Source organism: Heteronotia binoei, chromosome 1 (genome assembly GCF_032191835.1).
Source record: "Heteronotia binoei isolate CCM8104 ecotype False Entrance Well chromosome 1, APGP_CSIRO_Hbin_v1, whole genome shotgun sequence".
NCBI classification, from domain to species: domain Eukaryota; kingdom Metazoa; phylum Chordata; class Lepidosauria; order Squamata; family Gekkonidae; genus Heteronotia; species Heteronotia binoei.
In genome coordinates, this window is record NC_083223.1 from 149714061 (window position 1) to 149737080 (window position 23020).

General features: G+C 41.4%; 1 protein-coding gene across 1 annotated transcript in view; it reads right to left on the reverse strand.

The window, feature by feature from the left end:
- The window catches only part of FRMD1 (FERM domain containing 1), a 60314-nt gene extending 41574 nt beyond the window's left edge, over positions 1 to 18740 (reverse strand). Inside the window, exon 1 of the mRNA XM_060242386.1 lies at positions 18603 to 18740. The gene's annotated coding sequence lies outside the window, so the exon portion shown is untranslated. The remainder of the gene's footprint in view (positions 1 to 18602) is intronic.
- Positions 18741 to 23020: the final 4280 nt, after the last annotated feature.

Here is a 23020-nt window from a genome sequence, read left to right on the forward strand (position 1 = left end):
AAGTTGGAAGGTGAAGTCTATGGCATTATATATCCCATTGAGGTTCCTCTCTCTTCCATCCCCCTCCTCCCCACAGCTCCATCCCCCCCCTTCCCACCCCAGCGTTGGCACCCTAATGGACTCCGTTAATCAACTGTAAATTATTAAACCATGCTAAGCCTTCCCTCTGCACTTGTCAAGGCCACTGCTCTTTTTATTTATACTATTGTTGTTCATACTATTATGATCATTTAGCAACATCTAAAAACAAACAATGGCCAGGAACTTGGGCTAGCAGAATAGGGAGGAAAAAGCTACACCAACCTTCCAAAGGAACAAAACCTGATAATGAATCTTTGATTCATGAGGATTGGTACCCCCTCCCCCAAACAGGAAGCAATTAGTTAGCTTGAAAACAAAGAAACAAAAGGGGAATTGCAGGAAGTACCAGGTCCATTGTCATTTTAAGTATCATGAAAGTGGGGAGATACAGCACTTTATTAAGTGAACTCCCATTTCATTTCTATTTGCAGTTGAATACAAAAAAGAAACATAAGATTTATGAAAAAATAATGCTAAATTAGCATTTCTGGGTTTCCATCCTGACAGGCACATGACTTGCTAAAATAAGAGTACATTTGTAATTGTTTATTTAGGAATCATTTGGTGATGCAGCTTCCCTAATGACTGTGGCTAACAGGAAATAAGTGATTCACATTTAATACTGGAACAGCACTATGTGTTACATTATGTTTAAAGCTTATGTTCAGAAATGTCATGTGCTTTAGCATTTCACCAGCAGACCTGTTTCAGAAATGTATATTTAGCAAAAAATATCATCATTCACAAAAACTGTAAGTTCCAAGTAACCCCATAACAGTTATCATGACTGTATATGAAGTATGTTTGCACATGAAAGCTTATACTTTGAATAAAACTTTGTTGGTCTTAAAGGTGCCTCTGGACCTATCATTCTATCATTCTAAAAGTTAGAGAAAAATATATAAAGAAAAAGACAAAATCATAAAGTCAATAATGTTTAGGCATTAGCAATTCATCCAGAATATCATAAAGGATGCCCATTTTGACTCCAAAGCTTCAGGACTATCCTTCTTAAAAAACAAAGACTAAGAAACAAATATTGATCTGTATAATCATACTTTAACAGACAGGCAACCACATTCTTACTCAGAATCCAGTGCCGTACTTCCAATGTTTGTATAAGAGAGCACAGCCGTCATCAGAGAAATGTTATTTTTTATCCATGGGTATTCAGAAACACTACAGTTGTTCCCCTATGATTTAAAATAATAAAACAAAGGCTAAACCAATGTGTGGTCTGTTAGGACTTTATTGCCATCTAGGCAAACTGTCTTGAAAATTACTACTATCTCTACTCATGGCTTTTACTGTCCATGAGTTTCATTTTAGGCCAAAACTGCATAATGTGAGATGAAAAACAAGATAATTGGTGGCAAAGGCAAATGCTGAAACTGAGGCTACACTTGAGATAGCAGAAACCACCAATTTTGGCTTCAAAATAGTCAGTTCCCAGGCAGAGTAATATCCCAAAAGAATAGTTCCCACACATTCCAAGTCTGCAGGTTCCAGACTGTAGTTTAGCATTACATGAAAAACTGGTATTATACTTTTCAGAGAACCACCTCTCAGACTACAGTCAGGACCTCATAATTTTTCAATTCATTTATTGGGCACGGCACAGAACACATTAGCCTTAGATACCTAGATCTTTATATCACCATAAGAGTCAGAAAATGGAGATTAGGTAGGGGTTTAAACCTTTGCAGTATGGTCTTCATTCCAATCAGGAACCCATGCACCAAGTAAGTGAATGTTTCTTTCTTTGTTTAAAGAAATAATAATAATAATAATAATAATAATAATAATAATAAATTTTATTTGTACCCCGCCCTCCCCCGCCGAAGCAGGCTCAGGGCGGCTAACAATACGGTGACCAATGGTGCACCAACAGTAAAACAGTTACATTAAAAACATTAAATTAACATTAAACTAACCTTAAAAGCCTGAATTAAAACAATTAACTAAAACATTTTATGACGCTATCCTTGACATTCTTCTAGTTGATGCTGATGGTGGATTTTCAGTTATTCATAAGCTAATTTAAAAAGGGTGGTCTTGCAGGCCCTGTGGAACTGATCAAGGTTGGGAGCTTTGTATATAGAAATATTGGGAGCTTTGTATATAGAACTATCAGCACATCATCTGATTAGGCTCCACCATCCCACATGTCACCAGTTCAGGCACCAGGTTATATTGGAGGCTGCTGACACTGAAATTATCACAACGGTGCAGTGGTTGCAGCATCAGAGACCCAGGTTCAAATCCCCACTCATCAGGTGTCTCTGGGTCAATTACTCTTTGCTTAACCTACCTCACAGGGATGTTGTTGTGAAAATAAAATGGAGAGAACAGTGTTGTAGATCACTTTGGGTCCCACCGAGAAGAAAGATATAAATATCTAAATAAATGAATGAATACTTTTATTAACTTCTACAATCAATGCCTGCGAGCTGGTCTGACTCCAACTGAAAAAAGTGAAAGAATGTAATTAAGAAGGCCAATGACTTATGGTCTGGAAAAGCATGTCAAATATCTACAATTTTTACACTGTGAAAAAGTTTGAGGACTACCAACAAATAACCTTTGAGCATAGTCAACCTGCCACCAGTGTGCTAAATGTATGTTATCCACCAAGGCGCAGGTCAGGTCAGGTCACAGAATAGACATCAACTCAGATAGTGTTGATGGATGTTACTTGGTTTCCAGATAAGAAGGGTACATATGGTTGCCAGTCAAAGCCTGCCTGTGTTATGTCAGTGATTCTCAAATGATGGATTAGGAAGTCAGTGTGGGTAACCTCTGGAAACTCTACTAGTAGTAAGCACAGTAAGGCCACGAGACAAGTAGTTAACAGCAGAGGTAGGTAACATCAGAGTTGAAGGTAGTCTGACAGGTTCTTTCTAAATGATTCACGTAAGAGGACATAAGTTTAAGAAGAAACTGGTTGTTTTACTGGGTATTTTAATATAACTTATTTTCTCAACTTGGCTTCCTACCCAGGCTATAGACAAATTAAACATTCCTGCCAGCAGACTGTAAACATGCATACGATGGAGATCAGTCACCATGAAAGAGCATAAATGCATTAACACAGTGTCCTTGAATGGTTTTGAAACAGAATATCCTTCACCTAGAAGGAAAGAGCTTCAGGCTAAATGTAGAACCCGTAACACTTGCCTTTGGACTCCAGTTCGAGAAAACTTAATGAGAATGACATAGAAGTGTAAGAAATATAAGCAAAGTATTGGAAAATGTGGCTTGGATAAAGCAGCTGCAAAACAGAATTTAGACCGGTTATGCCTGTAAGCTGATACTGAAAGTGTGTTGGAGTATTTTTTGCCTATACTGTGCAAATCCGGACTTATTTGAAAAGTAAAATTTGAAATATCAAACCAATATTTTGAGTGGCTTTTTTGAAGATAAGAGACTGATAAGAGGTGTATTCTACACGGAGCTGTTGCTTATTTTCTGTCTCCTATCCATGTGACTTTTTTTCTGTTGCCTAATCTCCAGGTGATGGCTGGAGACCACTCAGAATTACAACTGTTCTCCAGATGCCAGAGATCAGCTTCCCTTGACGTGGGGGAGAATGAATGCCTTCACTTGAGTGGGTGAGAATACAGCAAGGGTGTGGGGCACTCACTAAGAGCCTCTTTCTAGAGCCTGTTATATTTTTTTCTTCAACAGGCCTTATTCCTTGGATATACATAGTTGAAATTAGGTATACTGGGGATATTTAAAATTATCATGGACAGAGGAGATTCTTATCAGAACTTGCCCCTCCACATACACCATCATCTAGAACGAGGCAGTCACTGTTTTCTATACTGTGTGACTGACACTGTTGCAATCTATGCATTGTGAATAATTAAAATTACTGTATATAGTAGAGGCTTGGCATGCACTTACCTTTCCAACAAAGTTACTAAGACTGTGAACTCCTCCCCAGAAAAAAAAAAATTGTCTCGTTCTTTCTCTAAAGGCCTTTTAGGTACCAAGCTGAAGAGTGCCCTTGAGCAGAACTTTTGGGGACCCTAGTTATATACATCAGTTTTTCTTTTTCTTTTGTATTGGTCTATCCAGCTGGTTCTGTTGCTCTGCTGTAGTTTATGATGTGGCTTCCTGTACTGTTGTGTGTTTTCACTTATATGGTTTCATTTAAGGTGGGCTGCCACTTTGTAACCTTAGGCTAACTGAAAAGCATGGCAGATAAACATACAGGGTGTATCTAACATATTTCAAATGTTCAAAGTGTTTCACATACTTTATTTCATTAATCCTTACAAAACTGTGAAATTCTCACCTCATACAGTACTGGGGTGGGGTTTAGGCTGACAGAACACTGGCTTTCCAAAAGTCACTACACAACCAAACCAACTTCCATTTATTCATTTAAAACATTTTTATGCCAGCTTTCCACCTGATCAAAGTCTCCAGGATGGTGCAACATTGGAACAATTAAAAATCACCCTACAATTATAAAATAATTTAAACAAATTGAAAACAACCCCAAAACCAGGGAGGAAGGCTAATAATTGTTTTTGGGATATGTCAAATAGGCTTCCCAAACCTCCCACTCTGGCGGGAGACTTCTGGGTTCGCAGCCTCATCTCCCGCTCTTCAAAACTCTGGAAGTGGGGGTGGGGGGTGGAGGGGTGGAGAACATACCTTTAGGCTTCATGTTGTAGAGCTCCTGAGCCATTTGCAAAATGTCTGCCCCTTTAAGGCTGGGCAGGAAGCAGGAAGCAGAAAGGGCTTCTGAGAAGGGCCCCTCCCTTTCTTTTGCTTTCGTTTTCACAGGAAGTAGAGTTGTCCGGAGGAAGATCTGGTAAGTGTGTGTGTGTGAGAGGGAGGGGGCAGGGGATTCCCTAGTTTGGAGGCCCTCCCCCCCTTTAGAAAGCATGGGGGGGAGGGAAATGTCTACTGGGCACTCTATTATTCCCTATGGAGAATGATTCCTATAGGGAATAATAGGAAATTGATCCGTGGGTATTGGGGGCTCTGGGGGGGCTATTTTTTGAGGTAGAGGTACCAAATTTTTAGTATAGCATCTAGTGCCTCTCCCCAAAATACCCCACAAGTTTCAAAACGATTGGACCAGAGGGTCCAATTCTATGAGCCCCAAAATATGGTGCCCCTATCCTTAATTATTTCCTATGGAAGAAAGGCATTTTAAAAGGTGTGCTGTCTCTTTAAATGTGATGGCAAGAACTCCCTTGGAGTTCAATTATGTTTGTCACATCCTTGTTCTTGGCTCCACCCCCAATGTCTCCTGGCTCCACCCCCAAAGTCCCCTGGCTCCACCCCCAAAGTCCCCAGATTTTTCTTTAATTGGACTTGGCAACCCTAATGTCAAATGATACAAAAAAGTTTTCAGCTACTGACAGAAGACACTGATAGAGGGAAACAGATGAATCTCTCTGGGGAGGGAATTTCAAAGTTTTGGTGCCACAACTGGTTGCTCTCTATCTAGCCTCAAATGAAGGAGGCAACCAAAGCAGACCTTCCGGAGATAACCAGAGCAAGCAAGTAGGTTCATATGGGAGAAGAATGTCCTTAATGTTTTAAAGATCAATACCAGCACACTGAACTGAGCCCAGAACCAAACTGGAAACCAGCTTAGAAGGATCAAGATTGAAGTCATATGGTCTCTATGACCCACTCCAGACAACACTCTGGCAGATGCATTCTGTACACAATATAATTTTTTTTTAAAAAATGGGCCTGAATATCAGGCTACATTAAGAATCATCAAGGATAAACATTCCATAAGTGTTTATAATTTCCTATACAAAGTTGATGAAAATATCAAATGATCAACAGAAGACCATACATGTTTCAGCCACAAAGATCTTCCTCAGTGGTCAATAGTACACAACACAGTTTTTAGGAACACATCTGGAAAAGAAAAAAATATAAATCAATCCTGACCAGGTGATGATATCTGAAAATACAAAATGGGAGAAAAAAAAGAGAGAAAAGCCAAATTGTTATAACAGAAATAAACATTATTAATGCTGTACTGAAAAAATTGGGGTGGGGGTGGAATTCTGCAACAAAACAAAACAAAAAGCATTTTTACCTCATATATTGCATAGTGTGATGTGATTAACAGTGATTACCATTTCTTTTCTTTTTTTTTTTTTTTTGGATTTTAAATATTTATTCAATCCGAAAACGTCATACAGTAAATTACAGAGTTTGTCATCACAAGAAAAAAGTAGCAAAAAAAAGTTACTGTACAAATTAATTACTTATTGTCCTTGAGAAGGGTCACCTGTGGTTTTGTATCAATTGTTGGCAATTTTACCAAACACACAAAATTCTCCTTGTAGGTAATTTTAAATTTTCATAAAGAAAAACAATATTGTAGAAAATTTGCAAAAAGAAGGGCGAACTTATGAATGGTTAATTTACAAACACAGATTCATGCCTGATTCCTTCATACCATCTGTAAAATTTCTCCCATTTCATTCTGGCCTCTGATTCGGAGTCCCCTTTCAACATATTCGAAAGTATATCCATTTCTGCTACGTTAAAAATCTTATCTATCACCTCCTCCATTTTGGGACACTTCTCTTGTCGCCAATATCTAGCAAAAATTGTCCTAGCAGAGGTTAGGATATACATCGTCACATGTATATCTTCTTTGGGGATTACTTTTCTAACGAAAGATAATAACATCAATTCTGGTTTAAATTGGATGTCAATTTGTAATATTGCCCTTAAGAGCTCATAAATCATTATCCAATATTTATTTGTGACTTTACAATTCCACCAGATATGGAAAAAGGAACCTATAGCCGAGCCGCATTTCCAACACTTTGGCGAGATCGATTTATCTATTTTTGAGAGTTGTAAAGGAGTAATGTACCATCTATGGAAAATTTTAAAAAAATTTTCTCTAAGATTTATTGGTTTAATATATTTATAATTTAACCTCCAATAGGAGTCCCATTCTTCTAAGTCTACAGTCCTCTGCAGATTTTGCGACCACTTTATCATTGGTTCTTTGACCAACTCGTCTTCTAACTTGATTTGCATCAAGTAATTATAAACTTTTTTAATTATTTTATCCTCCTCTTTAAATAAGATCTTGTCAAGGACAAAGTTATCTTTAGTGAAACCCTTAGATTTGTCCCTGTTGTATTTTGCTACAATTTGATTCCTCGTCCACCAATCAAACTTTATCCCTCTAGATTCCAGATCCTCATTCGTTCTAAGATTGTCCTTTTCATCTAGTAGATCTGAATATCTAACTTTCCTATTAGAACACCATAATTGCGGTAGAATCGAGGCTTCTTCGGGGGATAGCCATCTCGGGGTTCTAACATAGACTTTTCTTTTTACCTTTAACCAAGTCTCGAGAATAGTTTTACGTATTAAGTGGTTCTTAAAATAACTCTGTCCCTTGGTGACATACCAAAGGTTCGCGTGCCACCCTGCATGAAGATTGAAGCCTTCAAGAGCTAAAATTCTATTGTTCTCTAGTAGGATCCACTCTTTAAACCAAAGCATAACACAAGCAGTGTGATATGATTCCCAATCCGGGAGTCCTAGACCACCATTTTCTTTCCTGTCTTTTAGTAATTTCCATTTCACTCTAGGTTTTTTCCCAAGCCAAATGAATTTTTTGATTAGTTGATCCAACTTATCAAAAAAGGGTTTCAATATCACAAAATTAATTGTTTGAAACAAAAACATGACTTTAGGTAGAATAGTCATCTTGACGAGTGCTACTCTTCCCATAAAAGAAATCTTTAAATTTACCCATTTTTTTAATAATGACTCAATCTCCTTTAACAGTGGTCCACAGTTATTTTCATAAAGATTACTACATCTACCTGTAAATTCTATCCCCAAATATCTGACTTTTGGCTGATTTCTAAACCCTGTTTTTGTCTCCAATTCCTTTATCCCTTGTGGGGAAATATTTTTAGTGAGTATTTTAGATTTTTGTTTGTTTATTCTTAGTCCGGCCACAAACCCATATTCCGCCAATTCTTTTAACGTTTCGTCTATAGTCACCTTATTATTCTGTAGAATCAAAGCCATATCGTCTGCATATGATAGCACTTTGTAGGACTCCCCATTGACCTTCAGTCCTAAAATTTTATCGTTACCTCTTATGGAAGAGTTTAAGACCTCTAAGGACAAAATAAAAAGTAACGGTGAGAGCGGACAGCCCTGTCTCGTTCCCTTATGTATAGTTATCTCCTCAGTCAGACTTCCGTTTATTATTATCTTTGCCGTTTGATCTTTATAGATAGCCTGGATGTTTTTAGTAAACTGCTCATCAAAATCCATGATTTTTAATAGACGAAACATAAACTCCCAGTTGAGATTGTCAAATGCTTTTTCGGCATCGACGAAAAGCAATAACATTTCCTTTTCCCTATGAACCTCATAATATTCTAAAATATTCGATACGATTCTTATATTAGTTCTCAAATGTCTCTTTGGTAGAAAGCCTGCCTGATCCTCATGTATTAGTGTTTTTAAAATCTTCTTCACTCTGTTGGCCAGGATCGACGCATAAATTTTGTAATCTACGTTTAACAGTGAGATCGGCCGGTAATTTCTGATCTGATCTAAATCAGTTGTGGTTTTTGGGATTAAGACAACATTAGCCCCTTTCCAAGAGTCTGGAGTCTTACATACTCTCCAGACTTCGTCAATAAGTAGTTTAAAGTGCGTTATCAGGGTCTCTTTCAGCATTATATAATATTCCGCGGGGAGGCCATCCGGTCCCGCCGCTTTATGTTTCTTGAGTTTAGCCCAGGCTTCTTCTAATTCTAATGTCGTAGGAGAACAGCCCAGGATTTCTTTTTGATCCTTAGTTAATCTTTGTGTTACCTTTTGTTTGAGATACCTGTCTTGTACATCACCATCTATTTCACTCCCTTTATATAGCTGAGTATAGAAGTCACAGATTACACGTTTCATCTCTTCTAGAGATATTTTTTGATTGCCCTCTTTATCCTTCAAGGTGTTTATTATTTTCCTCTCTCTCTCCTTTCTGACTTTATAGGCTAACCATCTCCCTGGTTTATTAGCATTTTCGAAAAACTGTTGTTTGGCGTATCTAACCTTCTTCTGCATCTCTGCCAAAAATATTAAATGGACCTTATGTTGCAACATCTTTATTTCTGATTTAATTTCTTGCAGAGTCGGTTTCTCTTTTAGCTGTCTTTCTTTTGTCTTTATCTTTCCTGTTAAATCTGTTAGTAATCTATTCTCCTCCCGTCTCTTAAAAGCATTGAAACTGATAGCTATACCTCTCATATATGCTTTACTCGTTTCCCATAGGGTTGTGTAAGATATATCTTCCTGAGTGTTTAATTGGAAAAAAGCCTTCAGCTCCTTTCTGGCATGATTAATGAATTCTTTATCCTCTAACCATCTTGAATTCATTCTCCACCCTGCACTTCTTTTGACATCTCTCATTGCCATGGTGATAGGGTTGTGGTCAGCAATTGTGTTAGGGAGGATTTCTACTTCTTCAATTAAATTCGTTAAATTTACTGAGATCCACATCATATCTATACGGGACCATGAATTGTGTCTACCGGAAAAAAAGGTAAAATCATTCTTGTCTGGATTTAAAGTTCACCAGATATCTACTAAGGTAAATTCATCTACCAGCCTGAAAAAAGCCTCCGGTAGAGTATTACTTCCAGATCTTTTTGACTTTTTCTTTGAACTACTAGAGCTTCTATCTAGCTTTGGGCATGATACCGCGTTAAAATCACCCACCAGACATATCCTGTCATAGTCCTGAGTTCTAATTTCCCTGTATAGGTCCTTATAAAACTTATTCTGCTTGTCATTAGGTGCATAGATATTAACCAATAAGATTTTTGAAGATTCTTTAACGATTTCTATCCCCTGAAATCTTGCATCTTCCGATTGGAAAACCATTCTAGCCTGAAGGTTTCCTCTCACATAAGTAACTAATCCTCTTTTTTTCTTTTGTACCTCAGAAGTTATAAATGCCGTGCCTAATTTTTCATTCCGTAATAGCCATTCATCTTTCTTTTTCAAATGTGTCTCCTGCAAACATATGATATCTGAATTTATTTTTTTTAATTGCAAAAATATACGTTTCCTTTTGTTTGGGGAGTTCAAGCCATTAACATTCAGAGAGATAAATTTTAACTTATTCATTCTTATTTAGGGAAGAAAAGAAAAAAAGGAAATCGGCTTTTTATTCGCCTTGGAAGTTTTTCTTTTTTCTCTGTGCCCTAGTTTCTCGCTGGAACCGTTCCTCCCCCTGTACTTCCCCCTCCTCTCTTTCGCTCGAGGAGGCCGGATCGTCCGGTTCCCCCAAGCGGCTTTGATTAGTCTTGTCCTGTTCTTCCCTAGATTTGCTTCTCTCTCCTTTCCATAACCATGTTTTAGTTTGATTTGTTAAAAAGTCTTGCGCCTTCTCATAAGAATCCATCTTATATCTTGTTCCCATGTATGTAAACAGCAACCCCTCCGGGAACAGCCATCTATACATGATCCCTTTATTTTGTAGCATTGCCGCTAAATTCGCGTATGGTTTCCTTCTGTGCCTTATAACCCAAGGGATCTCTCTCATCACTTTGATCCTAGTTCCTTTAATCATGAGTGGAGCCTCCCTTGTTTCTCTCCAAATTTTTTCTTTGATGCACCTTCTCACAAACTTTACATGGACTTCCCTCGGAAGGTCATTTTTTTTTGCATATTGTGTTCCCATTCTTACTATATAATCAATTTCCCTTTCTATCTCCTCCTGGTCTTTCCTTATAACATTTGTGAGCACTTCTGTTACCATCTCCATTAAATTCTCACCTTTATCCTCAGGGATATTAACTAATCTGAGTATGTAATCTGCTTGGCCCTGTTCCAATTTGGCCATTTTAATATCCTGCTCTTCTTGCTTGTTTACAATTTCTCCTATCCTTTGGTCAGTTTGTTTGAACTTCCCCTCTATTGACTTTGTAATTTTAACCACTTCAGCAATGTCCTTCTTGGTGTCCTTGCACTTATCATCTAAAGCTTCTATTTTGTTAACAAGACTCTCTATCTGACTACTTAGAGCAAGTTGGGTCTGCTTCAGAGTCTCAAGGTAAAATTGTTGCATCTCTTTAAGGGCATCCTGAGAGATTGACGCCCCTACTGATTTTGGTTGACCAGGTGAGAACTTGGCTTTGACCTGCTGAGACATTTTGGGCAGTTCTACAAAGCTCTACAAAGCTACAACTGGTATTATCAAATCACCTCCCACTTCCCCTTCCCTCCCCACTTCTCTCCTCCCTCCCCCAACCAAAGTTCTACTGGTGGAGAAACAGACAGAGAAAAAAAATATATATATAATCAAACGGGAAGAGGAGATGGGATAAATATTGAAAGTCCAAGTTCGTTTCAGGACCAATTAAGGCCGTGTAGAGTCTCCGTGACTCAGCCTCTTTCCAAATATCCAGTATCTTCCAAAGTTCTTACAGCAAGTCCCAGGTCAAATTTTATAAAGTCAACAAATCACCAAGTCGCACCCTTCCTCTCCGTCTCTCCGTCTCTCCCTCAGTCCAAGACTCTCTTCGTCCTCCGTTTCACTCTATTATTTTAAACCCCAAGAAGATTAGCTTGAAAGGGTAACACTAAGGTCCAAACAATGAAGACAAAACAATGAGGACTGGGTATTAAGAAATCCCCCAGTCGGGACGCCCACCCATCAAAAAAGAAAGAAAAAAAAAAAAGCCGCAACTTGAGTTTCTACCGTCCCTTCGTCGCTGACGCCGACGCCTCTGGCTCCTTCTTCTCCCTCACGCCGCCGCCATTTCGGGTCTGCCGCAGGGAAAGACGAACTGGAGCTGGAGCCTTCCTCCTTTACCACCAGGGTTGATTTGATTTGATCCAGGGGAGTCTACCTCACCAGAGACGAAGTGAGACCAGCCAGCAAAGCAAAACCATACTGGGAAAACGTCTTTATTTCCTAAAACCGCCTTCCAGCGGAGCCCTCCTCATTCCGGCGGTCGGAGCTAAGTCGCCTTAACGGCGCCTCTCAGGCTTCGGGACAGGAAAACAAGGGCGTAGTGCCTTGGGAGCTTGAAAACCCCTTCCAGCGCTTCCCTTGGCCCCCTCGGTGCACTGCCTCCAACAACAGGAGGTATGTGCGGGCATACAAGCCCCCCTTGAAGCCTAGGATCGGCGCGTCTCCACGGAGCTCACCGCACAACGCAGCCGCCTCGCCCCGCCATAGACCGGAAGCCCCACAGTGATTACCATTTCAAAGGATCCATGGTCTGCTGTATAAACTAAAATCAAACCATGCAAAATATGAGGTAGAAATGGTTTGTTTGGGGTTTTTTGCAGAATTCCCCCCCCCCCCCAAAGTTTCAGTACAGCATTAATAAACTTAATCCTTGATGACTCTTGATGTAATTTGATATTCAAGCCCTATGTTTTAAATTTTTGATTAGATTATTGTGTACACCATACAATATATTTCCTTTGTTACAAATGTTATTTGCTGTAGCCTGACCCTTGATGCGTTCCTTAGTATATTTCAAACTGTGTTTGTTTCCCCCTTCTCCTTTGTTTGGAGGCATTCTGTACCTATTTCAGCTTCTGGGCAGTCTTCAAAGGCAGCCCCATGTAGAGTGCACTGTAGTAATCTAATCTAACTGTTACTAGGGCATGCACCACAGATGCAAAATCTTTTCTGTCCAGGAAGGGCCACACATGGCTCATCAGCCAAAGCTGCTGAAAGGTACCACTGACCCTGCTGCCACCTGTTTATCCAGCAAGAGGCCTGGGTCCAGGAGCACCCCCAAACTACAAACCTGTTCTTTTAAGGGGAGTGCAACCCCATCGAGAACAGAGGATAACCCATTTCCTGGGTCAGACCTCTCCACCACCACCAGTAGCGCCTCTGTTTGTTGGGATTAACTTTCAGCTTGTTAGCTCTCATCAGGGCTTTTTTTGTAAAAAAAGCCCAGCAGGAACTTATTTGCATATTATTGCCAGCTAGAACTGTGTTTCTGTGCGTTCCTGCTCAAAAAAGCCCTGGCTTTCATCCAAAACATCCTCCAGGTCAGTTTCCTCAGCCTGCTTTGGTGCTGGTCCCATGAGACAGAATTGAGTGTCATCTGGATACTGGTAGCAACTCAGCCCAGATCTCCTGATCTCCCACCAGCTTTATGTAGATGTTGAAAAGTAGGGGGAACAGGATGAAACCTTGGGAAACCTAACAGTCCAGAAGCTAAGGGGCAAAGCATCAGTACCCCAGCATCATATTTTATTTATTTATTTTATTTCAGTATATTTCTATTCCGCCCATTCCCCATAGGGCCCCGTATTCTGAAGCCTACCCTCAAGTCAGGACTGGAGCCACCACAGAACACTTTAGAGGCAGGAATTTCCCATCTGACAATTTATACTCTCAAGGCATATGAAAAGCGTTGTCCCTACCTGATGTTTGTTGGCAGCAGGTACTTTTCAGTGGTCACTCTTCCCTTTGATAACAATGCAACTCCTCTTCTGTTCAGATTGGCTTTAGGTGGCCAAACTGAGCTAAGTAGACAGTCGTCTAATTAGATCTTGATTTAACTTTTAAATGATTGATTAATCTACAGTTAATATGCCCCACTTCAACAAGTTGACCACAAATTGCCCATGTAATGAGTACCTGTAGAAATAGTATGTCATCTAAAGGCTGGCAATGGAGTATGTTGAGAAGGAGTGAGGGAACTTGCCTGCCCCAAGCAATACTCCCTCTAAGCTATGGAGTCTTGTGAGCAAAAATTCTGCTTCCTGAGCTACTAACATTAGTTTTGAGTTACTGCATAAATTAGTTTGCTCTGGGGGCCATTTTTCTTGAGGCAGGGTAAAAATGTGTGAGCTTGGACCTAAAAACTGTGAGCTAGCTCACACTAACTCAGCTTAGAGGGAACATCCCAACAGTATTCTGTAAGAGGCAGTAACAGTTATGTGCTTGAAAGCAAGCTCTCTGTTTCACAGGGAAGAACCTACTGGACTGAACGGCAAACACTTTGTGAAAGATTCTAAGTAAAGAAATTCTCTAGACTTTTGTAAGGCTTGGTGCCCTGGGACTCCTTTGTTGTCTCCTGCACACTGGTATCCAAAACTCTTCGGCCTTGTTGGTCTCTGTTTCTCTGGTCTTCTCTCTTAAATGAGGCATCTCTCAAGGCATTTGGGTGTTTGAAGTATTTGGCTCATTAGAGGTTTCTACAACTGGGTAATAACACTGAACGTTTAGCATTATTTTGACTGCTTGAAACTTAGAAGAAGAAGAAGATATTGGAAGATATTGGATTTATATCCCGCTCTCCACTCCGAAGAGTCTCAGAGCGGCTCACAATCTCCTTTACCTTCCTCCCCCACAACAGACACCCTGTGAGGTGGGTGGGGCTGGAGAGGGCTCTCACAGCAGCTGTCCTTTCAAGGACAACCTCTGCCAGAGCTATGGCTGACCCAAGGCCATGCTAGCAGGTGCAAGTGGAGGAGTGGGGAATCAAACCTGGTTCTCCCAGATAAGAGTCCGCACACTTAACTCTCCAGAAACTTGGAGGTTGGCAACCCTAGGTATAGAATTTTAGCTAGTAGGTCCTTAAAGAAAATATAAAGGTAGTCCCCTGTGCAAGCACCAGTCATTTTCGACTCTGGGGTGACACTGCTTTCACAACTTTTTCACAGCAGACTTGTTACGGGTTGGTTTGCCATTGCCTTTCCCAGTCATCTACGCTTTCCCCCCTGCAAGCTGGGTACTCATTTTACCGACCTTGGAAGGATGGAAAACTGAGTCAACCTGGAGCCGGCTACCTGAACCAGCTTCCGCTGGGATTGAACTCAGGTTGTGAGCAGAGGGCTCCGACTGCAGTACTGCAGCTTTACCACTCTGCGCCATGGGGCTCTTCTCAGTAGCTCCTTAGGCTTCACCTATGCAATGGAGGTGGAAGGTTGCTTCCCTACAGTTAATTTAACATGGGATGGGGCTCCAATTGTAAAGTGGGTCCCATTCACACTGATACATTGCCAGAGAACATGGGTCTCTAGGAACACACAGGGCAATATGATTCCATCAAGACTTGGATTAAACTTCTCTATCCACATCTGAAGTGAAATCTAAGTGCATATAAATGAATTTACCATCAACATATTATCCTTGCCTCTCTTCAGCAATGGTTGTGCACACACCCACACAAATGCATTCCAGTCATTGTCTAAATATGAGTATAAACTCTCAAGGAAGAGATTTTTTTTCCTTATGGTGTTCTGTAAAGTACCACATACGCTTCTGGAATTATAAGCAAATAAATATGATTAAAGAGATGCTGCATTTAGTGACCTTTTGCCTAGCTAGCTGATGCTGCTTGGTGGTTAAGATCATGGCCTATGAGCTGGTTGTCCATGGTTGAAATTCAGCTATAGATTTCCTGGGAAGCTTATGCAAATCTTTGTCTCTTTGGCCTGTTCACACAGGCACTAAGAAGGTGGCAATATCCTGAAGTGGCAGAAAGGACTACACTGCCATAGACTGCAGGTGATGCATTCCAGCTTTGAGTATTTCTTCACATTAGAAAAGTTCATGCTAATGGAAAACTAGCAGAGCAGAGAGAAAGATCCTGCCCCTACTCTTTGCTAGTTGTGCTGGTTTTCTATATTACAGGGGGCATATAACAGAGGGACATATTTCTCATATTTCTAGAGATGTTCAGGAAGCACTACAAGGTCATTTTAGCAGCTAGGACTTGTAGCATTTTTATGAAGGCAGGAATTTACTGTATTTTGCATGTTTTATACTTTAGGGAATGGCAGGGTATAAATACTGGATTACATATCATATGAAGAAGTACAGTCCATTTTATCACATTTTTCTCCCACATATGTGATCCAGATCTCAGGGTCAACCAGCTGTGAAGTCATTCTCCCTCACCAAATCTCTTCTATATGGTGTAGATAATAATACTGTTGTGCAACTGGTGTCTGATCCATTTGGTCTACAGGGATTGTTTTCTATAACAAAATGACATTAACAGTTCTTAACTATTACAAATGTTTCCTCAAGCAGGATGATTATTAGATATGGTTCTCCAATGGCTCTGTCCCAGTAGTCATCAAAGAGCCCCATGGCGCAGAGTGATAAAGCTGCAGTACTGCAGTCAGAGCCCTCTGCTCACGACCTGAGTTTGACCCCAGCGGAAGCTGGTTCAGGTAGCCGCCGGCTCCAGGTTGACTCAGCCTTCCATCCTTCCGAGGTTGGTAAAATGAGTACCCAGCTTGCTGGGGGGAAAGTGTAGATGACTGGGGAAGGCAATGGTAAACCACCCCGTAGAAAGGTCTGCCAAGAAAATGTTGTGAAAGCAGCGTCACCCCAGAGTCGGAAACAGCTGGTGCTTGCACAGGGGGACTACCTTTACCTTTTTTACAGTAGTCATCAGGGCTTGGAGAAGGCAACCTCACCCAGCTGTGGGAGGAGTGCAGGCATGTGTGTGAAGAAACAGGGAGTAGGAGTGGGAGAACAGTGGACAAACACCATGCTGATTAGCCTCCTTAGGGGGTGCAGGATCCCTCTCTTCCTGGGAATTTGTGGGAGGGGGGAGAGGATCCATTGTCTGCAAGAGTTCCTGTTTGCTTCCACTGATGCTCTACCTAAAGTGAATCTCACGAATATGCCACACAGCTCCAGAGTTACCGCCAAAGGGAGCCAAACCAAGTAAGCTCTGTCCCAGAAATACTTACAAAACAGTGAGCACATAGCAATCCTTATCAACTTTCATTACAGAACTATTGGTTAATTTTAGTCTTATAGATAAAATGACAATTGCTTATAATTAACAGGATGACGTTTAATGTTGAACTGTTGTGTACTAGGCAAAAAAGAAAAAAGCCACCAAGAGAAACATATTAGACCACAGATAAAGTTTCACCCAAACCCCTACGATTAGAGACTGATCACCAGACAGATAAGAGCTTATGCTGAGGAAGAGACTAAATACCATCTGTCAGCTTTTGCAATTCCAGTAATTTCAGCCAGAGGTTTGCCTGCCCTTTCAAGAGGAGACAGGTGTTTACAGCCAATTCCCCAGGGACAGACTCCACGTCTTCTCTGGAGCTGGAGTTCTGTTTTAATCAGATAAGACGATAATCTTTTTGTGTAGCTGCAGAGCACCTAGCTATTGGGGGGAAGAATTAACAAAGGAACCTGCCCACCACTCCTAGCAAAGCAGAATGCTCCCCTTCCTCCTCAGCCAGAAGAGTCCCAGTCTTCACAAGAAGATGGCATTGAGAACTGGGCCAATTCAAAATGCAGGTGTGTGGGTGGGGTGTGTGGATCCTCTCCTTGTTAATGCTCCGCACCCTTCCCCCCATTAAAATAAATTCCTCTTCATAACAAAATGAACTCCTCTTCACAAAGGTTTTAGTGCAGTTTTAAGACAGAAGTCCTACTGGTCAGATGTGGTATTGCAGCCCAAAGTAGCACAGCATTCTTTTAATCACCCACATCTACCTCTGCATTTTACATAATATATAGAAAAAGACTTTTTTCAGAACTACCTCAGCCTTACATGAGATATACTATCACATGTGAAAATGATGCCACTGTGTCCACTTTACCATAAGTATAGGTTTGGGAGACACAGCTCACTTCTGTTTCCATAAAAGTGCACAGCCAGTGGACCCCCACTTAATGACAAAATACTCAGTTTAGACATACAGCCACGCAGGAAAAATGTGTGTGAAGGAGCCCTCCAACATACAACTACAGTTACAGCAAAGAATACTTATCTTCTACCATATGAACTTCCTTAATAAAAACATATTGTCCTGGCTCATCTGACGTTCATGAGAAGTTGTCTAAGCTATCTACTCACAAGGAAGTATGAATGACTCCGAAGCAATCTAGTCTTCACATTTAGACTAAAATCAGTCTGGAAAGAACTGCTTAGTATGGCTCCCTCACATGATGTATATTCAACTCTAAAACATCAAAAAGAAAAACCGGGAGGGAGGGAGGACGACTGCGTGATGGTTTAAAACTCATTCATGCGTACTGGTGATAAAGCCAAACAGAACATTCATAGACACCCGTTAAATCTTATCACACTTTCAATCAAAATCTGTTCACCCACGCTTCTATCCAAGCGATCCCTAAACAGCAGTTCTTTTCAGCAGGAATCTGGTTCATGAAAGCTTCACGTCCGCGGAAGTCACTGTGGTGTTCAAAGAGGGGTATTTAAAAGATTAAGCGTTCAACAGTTCAGCGAGAGAAACCTGCTGCTTACTCCACGTTTCTGAAACTCAGTATTGCAAGAAAACATACGAACACAAGCCCACGCTATCCGACGCGCAAAAGCTGCAGCTAAAAGCCCCTCTAGCTAAAAGATAATAATAATAATAATTTCCTCTCTGCAAACTCTAGCCATTTCACAGTCCAGCTCCGAGCCTGCTACCACCAGAAGCTACGAACACTTGTCTGATGGTAAGATTTGTAAGAGCTATGGATAGGTGCTCCAGCGACCATCAGTACTTACAGAAATGTCCTGCAGAAGTTAACAAGCATAGAAAATATATGCGTATTATACATATATTCCCCTGGATTCCGACAAGCGCGGCACGCGCCTCTGCTTCCCAGATGAAACACATCCAATCCTTGCGCTTCCTCGACGAATCAATCTCAAACTTTAGGGCCACGTACCACCATTGCATCAGAGGGGGGGTGTATATGGGGTAAGCAGGAGAATAAAACGGAATCCAGAGGTTTTCCTCCAACTCGCCTCATGGCAGTAAGGGAAACTGGGATGGGCCAGTCTTGTTCTGTAAATAACCCGCCAATCCTATATGCTTCTTTCCAAAAGGAATTCTCAGTCCGCCCCTGCGTTTCCTTTTGGATCTTTCCAAACCGACTGCTTGTAAACAGCAGAAAAACCAGCTTTGTTGCCTTCTCAATGGAGCCCACGTGGAGAGGCGGTGACTGAAAGTAGTAACCTCCCGGGGAAAATGGAACAGCCTCCCGTGCTGCTGCAAAACGATTTGCCCAACTTTGGCAGACGAGGTAGATCCGTTTTAGGATTTGGTTACTTAGTCCCTTATAGTATGTACACTATTCATTTCGAATGCAGATTAATTGCAAATTGTAAAAGGTGTAGTGGTTAGACGTAAGACCTGGATTCCCATTCAGCCGTGAACTTCCCTGGGTCGGGCTGTTGCGAGGACAATTTTTTTGGTTTTTTTAAGAATTATATCTAAAAGAAAGGGGATTTTAAAAAAAAACTGGTAGAAAAGGACACACCTCTTTTACCTGCCAAACGTTAAAGAAAACCCATCCAGGGTGATAATTCAAAATAGGGTGAAGAGACAATCGTTAGAACACCTTTGTGCTTATAAAAGGTAAAGATAGTCCCCTGTGCAAGCACCAGTCGTTTCCGACTCTGAGGTGACGTTGCTTTCACAACGTTTTCACGGCAGACTTTTTACGGGGTGATTTGCCATTGCCTTCCTTATTTGAATAGTCTCCTGACAAATATGTACAAACTAAAAGTACAGAAAATATTTGACATTAAGTCTTGACTTTAACTGCATGGCCATATTGGGAAATTATCTAGTACAATAATTTTAACCCTGTAGCTTACTGTAGAAGGGCCCCATGGAGCAGAGTGGTAAAGCTGCAGTACTGCAGTCCTAAACTCTGCTCACTGCCTGTGTTCGATCCCTGCAGAAGCTGGGTTCAGGTAGCCGGTTCCAGGTTGACTCAGCCTTCCATCCTTCCAAGGTCAGTAAAATGAGTACCCAGCTTGCTGGGGGGAAAGTGTAGATGACTGGGGAAGGCAATGGCAAACCACCCTGTAAAAAGTCTGCTGTGAAAGCAGTGTCACCCCAGAGTCGAAAATGACTGGTGCTTGCACAGGGAACTACCTTTACCTTTTTAGCTTACTATAAGCTTGAATATGGAAACTTGCTGTGTGACCTTGAGTCAATCTCTCTCTCTCTCTCTCTCTCTCTCTCTCTCTCACACACACACACACACACGGTCAAACCTATCTCACAAGGATAAAATGAAGGAAAGTGATGTAAGCAGCTTTAGGTACCCATGGTGAGAAAGGCAGGATATAAATGAAGTAAAATAAATAAAATATTCATAACCAGTATTAACTCATCTCCTTAATTATGCTGGTCATATGTATGGCATGTTCTTGGTGGCGGGGAACCACCCTGTTTTAATGTATAAAGAAAATCAGAGCAATCCATTTTATCCTCACAACAACCCTGTAAGATAAATTCAGTGATTGGCTCAAGGTCATCAAGTGGGTTTTGCAGGGCTTTTTTGGTAGAAAAAGCCAAGCAGGGACTCATTTACATATTAGGCCACACCCCCTGACATCACTATTGTTTCACCCAGGGCTTTTTTGTAGAAAAAGCTCAGCAGAAATCATTTGCATATTAGGCCACACACCATGATGCCAAGCCAGCCGGAACTGTGTTCCTGCTCATAAAAAACCCTGGGGTTTCATGGCAGAGTGAGGATCTGAACCCGTCTGAAATGCTAATGTACCACAGTGTGGGAGCCACAACAGGGAATAGCAATGGACTGGCAGTTGCTGATCTCACCTATGTGCCAGGTGTACCTGAAGAACACCCTGCTCAAATGACCAAAACTGCTGTGGTGGCATGTCACAAACTATATAAAACAATAATTCAGGATGGCTTTTTATAAAGGCAGTAGGACTATGTGATGTTGTGGTAGTTCCAGAAGGTGACTGTGTATAGTGTACTCTACTGCGTATAGCATATGTTGTTTGTTGCATGAATTATCTTGGGATGCGTTTTTCATTAAATAATGCAGTTTGCAACTGGATTTTTACTGTTTAAGAATAGCAAAAATCCAGTCACAAAATGCGTTATTTAGTGTACTGCAAATGTACTCTTGCTCTCACTACATTGTTACCTACTCATGTAACTTCACTCTTTGGCATTGTTAACATATCATGTCTAATACTTAACACTTTGCTTTTAGCTTTCTGTAATGCTTGGACCCTGTGGCACAGAGCAGTAAGCTGCAGTACTGCAGTCCAAGCTCTGCTCATGACCTGAGTTTGATCCTGGTGGAGGCTGGGTTCAGGTAGCCGGCTCAAGGTTGACTCAGCCTTCCATCCTTCTGAGATCGGTAAAATGAGTACCCAGCTTGCTGGGGTAAAGTGTAAATGACTGGGGAAGGCAATGGCAAACCACCCCGTAAAAAATTTGCCAAGAAAATGTCATGATGTGATGTCACCCCATGGGTCAGTAACGACTGGTGCTTGCATAGGGGACTACTTTTGCCTTTTTAATGCTAGGACTAGCTCTGAACTGGTTAGCCTAGGCTAGCCTGATCTCATCACATCTCAGAAGCTAAGCAGGGTAGACCCTGGCTAGTATTTGGATGGGAGAACACCAAGGAATACCAGGGCTGTGATGCAGAGGCAAATAATTGGAAACCCCCTCTGAATGTGAAGCTGCCTTATACTGAATCAGACCTTTGGTCCAGTCAGTCTCTTGTCTTGAAAATCCTACAGAGTCACCATAAATCAGCTGCGACTTGATGGCACTTTTTATCCAATCCTAGTCCTATCACTTTGTTTATCAGATGTCTTATTACAGGGCTTCCCAAACTCCCCCCCCCCTTGGCCTGGTTATTTTTACACTTCTCCTTCATGGCCCACTAAAATTTGGGGGTGGAGCCGGGAGACAGGAAATGATGTACAAACAAGCCTAAAACTCTTGCAACATATTTTTTAGGAGAAGTAGGAGATGGTGGAATTTTGCAATGCAATTTCAAAAATAAAAAATCAAGAAGAAGCATAAGGATCACATAGCAGAAAACTAAAAATATAAAATGCTTTCATCCTGGGAATACATGAAATGGCAGACTGGGAAAACATGAAATAGCAGGGCATTTCAAGCTTTTCCCCCACCCCTCCCCAAAGGTCTACTCAGATTAGCAATGGCAAGGAAGAAAGGAGAGACAGAGAAAAGGAAGGAAGAAAGGAAGGAACCGACCTGAAATGGCAGTGATGGGAAAACATGAAATGGCAGGGCATCCCCCCCCCCCCCCAGGTCTACTCAGATTAGCAATGGGAAGGAAGGAAGAAGGAAGGAAGGAAGGAAGGAAGGAAGGAAGGAAGGAGAAAAGACTGACAGAAAGAGAGAGGATGAGAAAAGACTGACTGAAAGAAAGAATGAATGAATGAAAGGGAGGGAGGGAGGGAGAGAGAAAGAAGAAATATGAAGGAAGGAAAGGGGAAGGAAGGAGTGAAATAAAGGAGGCACAAAAGAAAGAAAGAAAGAAAGAAAGAAAGAAAGAAAGAAAGAAAGAAAGAAAGAAAGAAAGAAAGAAAGAAAGACGGAAAAAAATGGGATGGGAGCAACTCACTTTTAGAAATGCTGACTCTCACTGCGCAAGCGCCTCCTTCTCCCTCCCTTCCCCACCACTGGTATATTTCCGGCTTTGGTGTAGTGGTTGTGTGTGGACTCTTATCTGGGAGAACTGGGTTTGATTCCCCACTCCTCCACTTGCACCTGCTAGCATGGCCTTGGGTCAGCCATAGCTCTGGCAGAGGTTGTCCTTGAAAAGGCAGCTGCTGTGAGAGCCCTCTCCAGTCCCACCCACCTCACAGGGTGTCTGTTGTGGGGGAGGAAGGTAAAGGAGATTGTGAGCCATTCTGAGACTCTTCGGAGTGGAGGGCGGGATATAAATCCAATATCATCTTCTTCTTCTTTATGAAGCTCCCCTCCCCACCTCCTCGGGGAGGAAAACAGAGCTGAGATAATTCAGCACTGAAGCATGCCGCCGGCATTTCAAAGGGACCGTGCCTGGAAAGGGTGCGTGGCTGATCCCTTCCCCACTGAAGTGTGGGGGAGGATCAGCCACATGCTCTTTCCAGGCACGGTCCCTTCGAAATGCCAGCGGCATGCC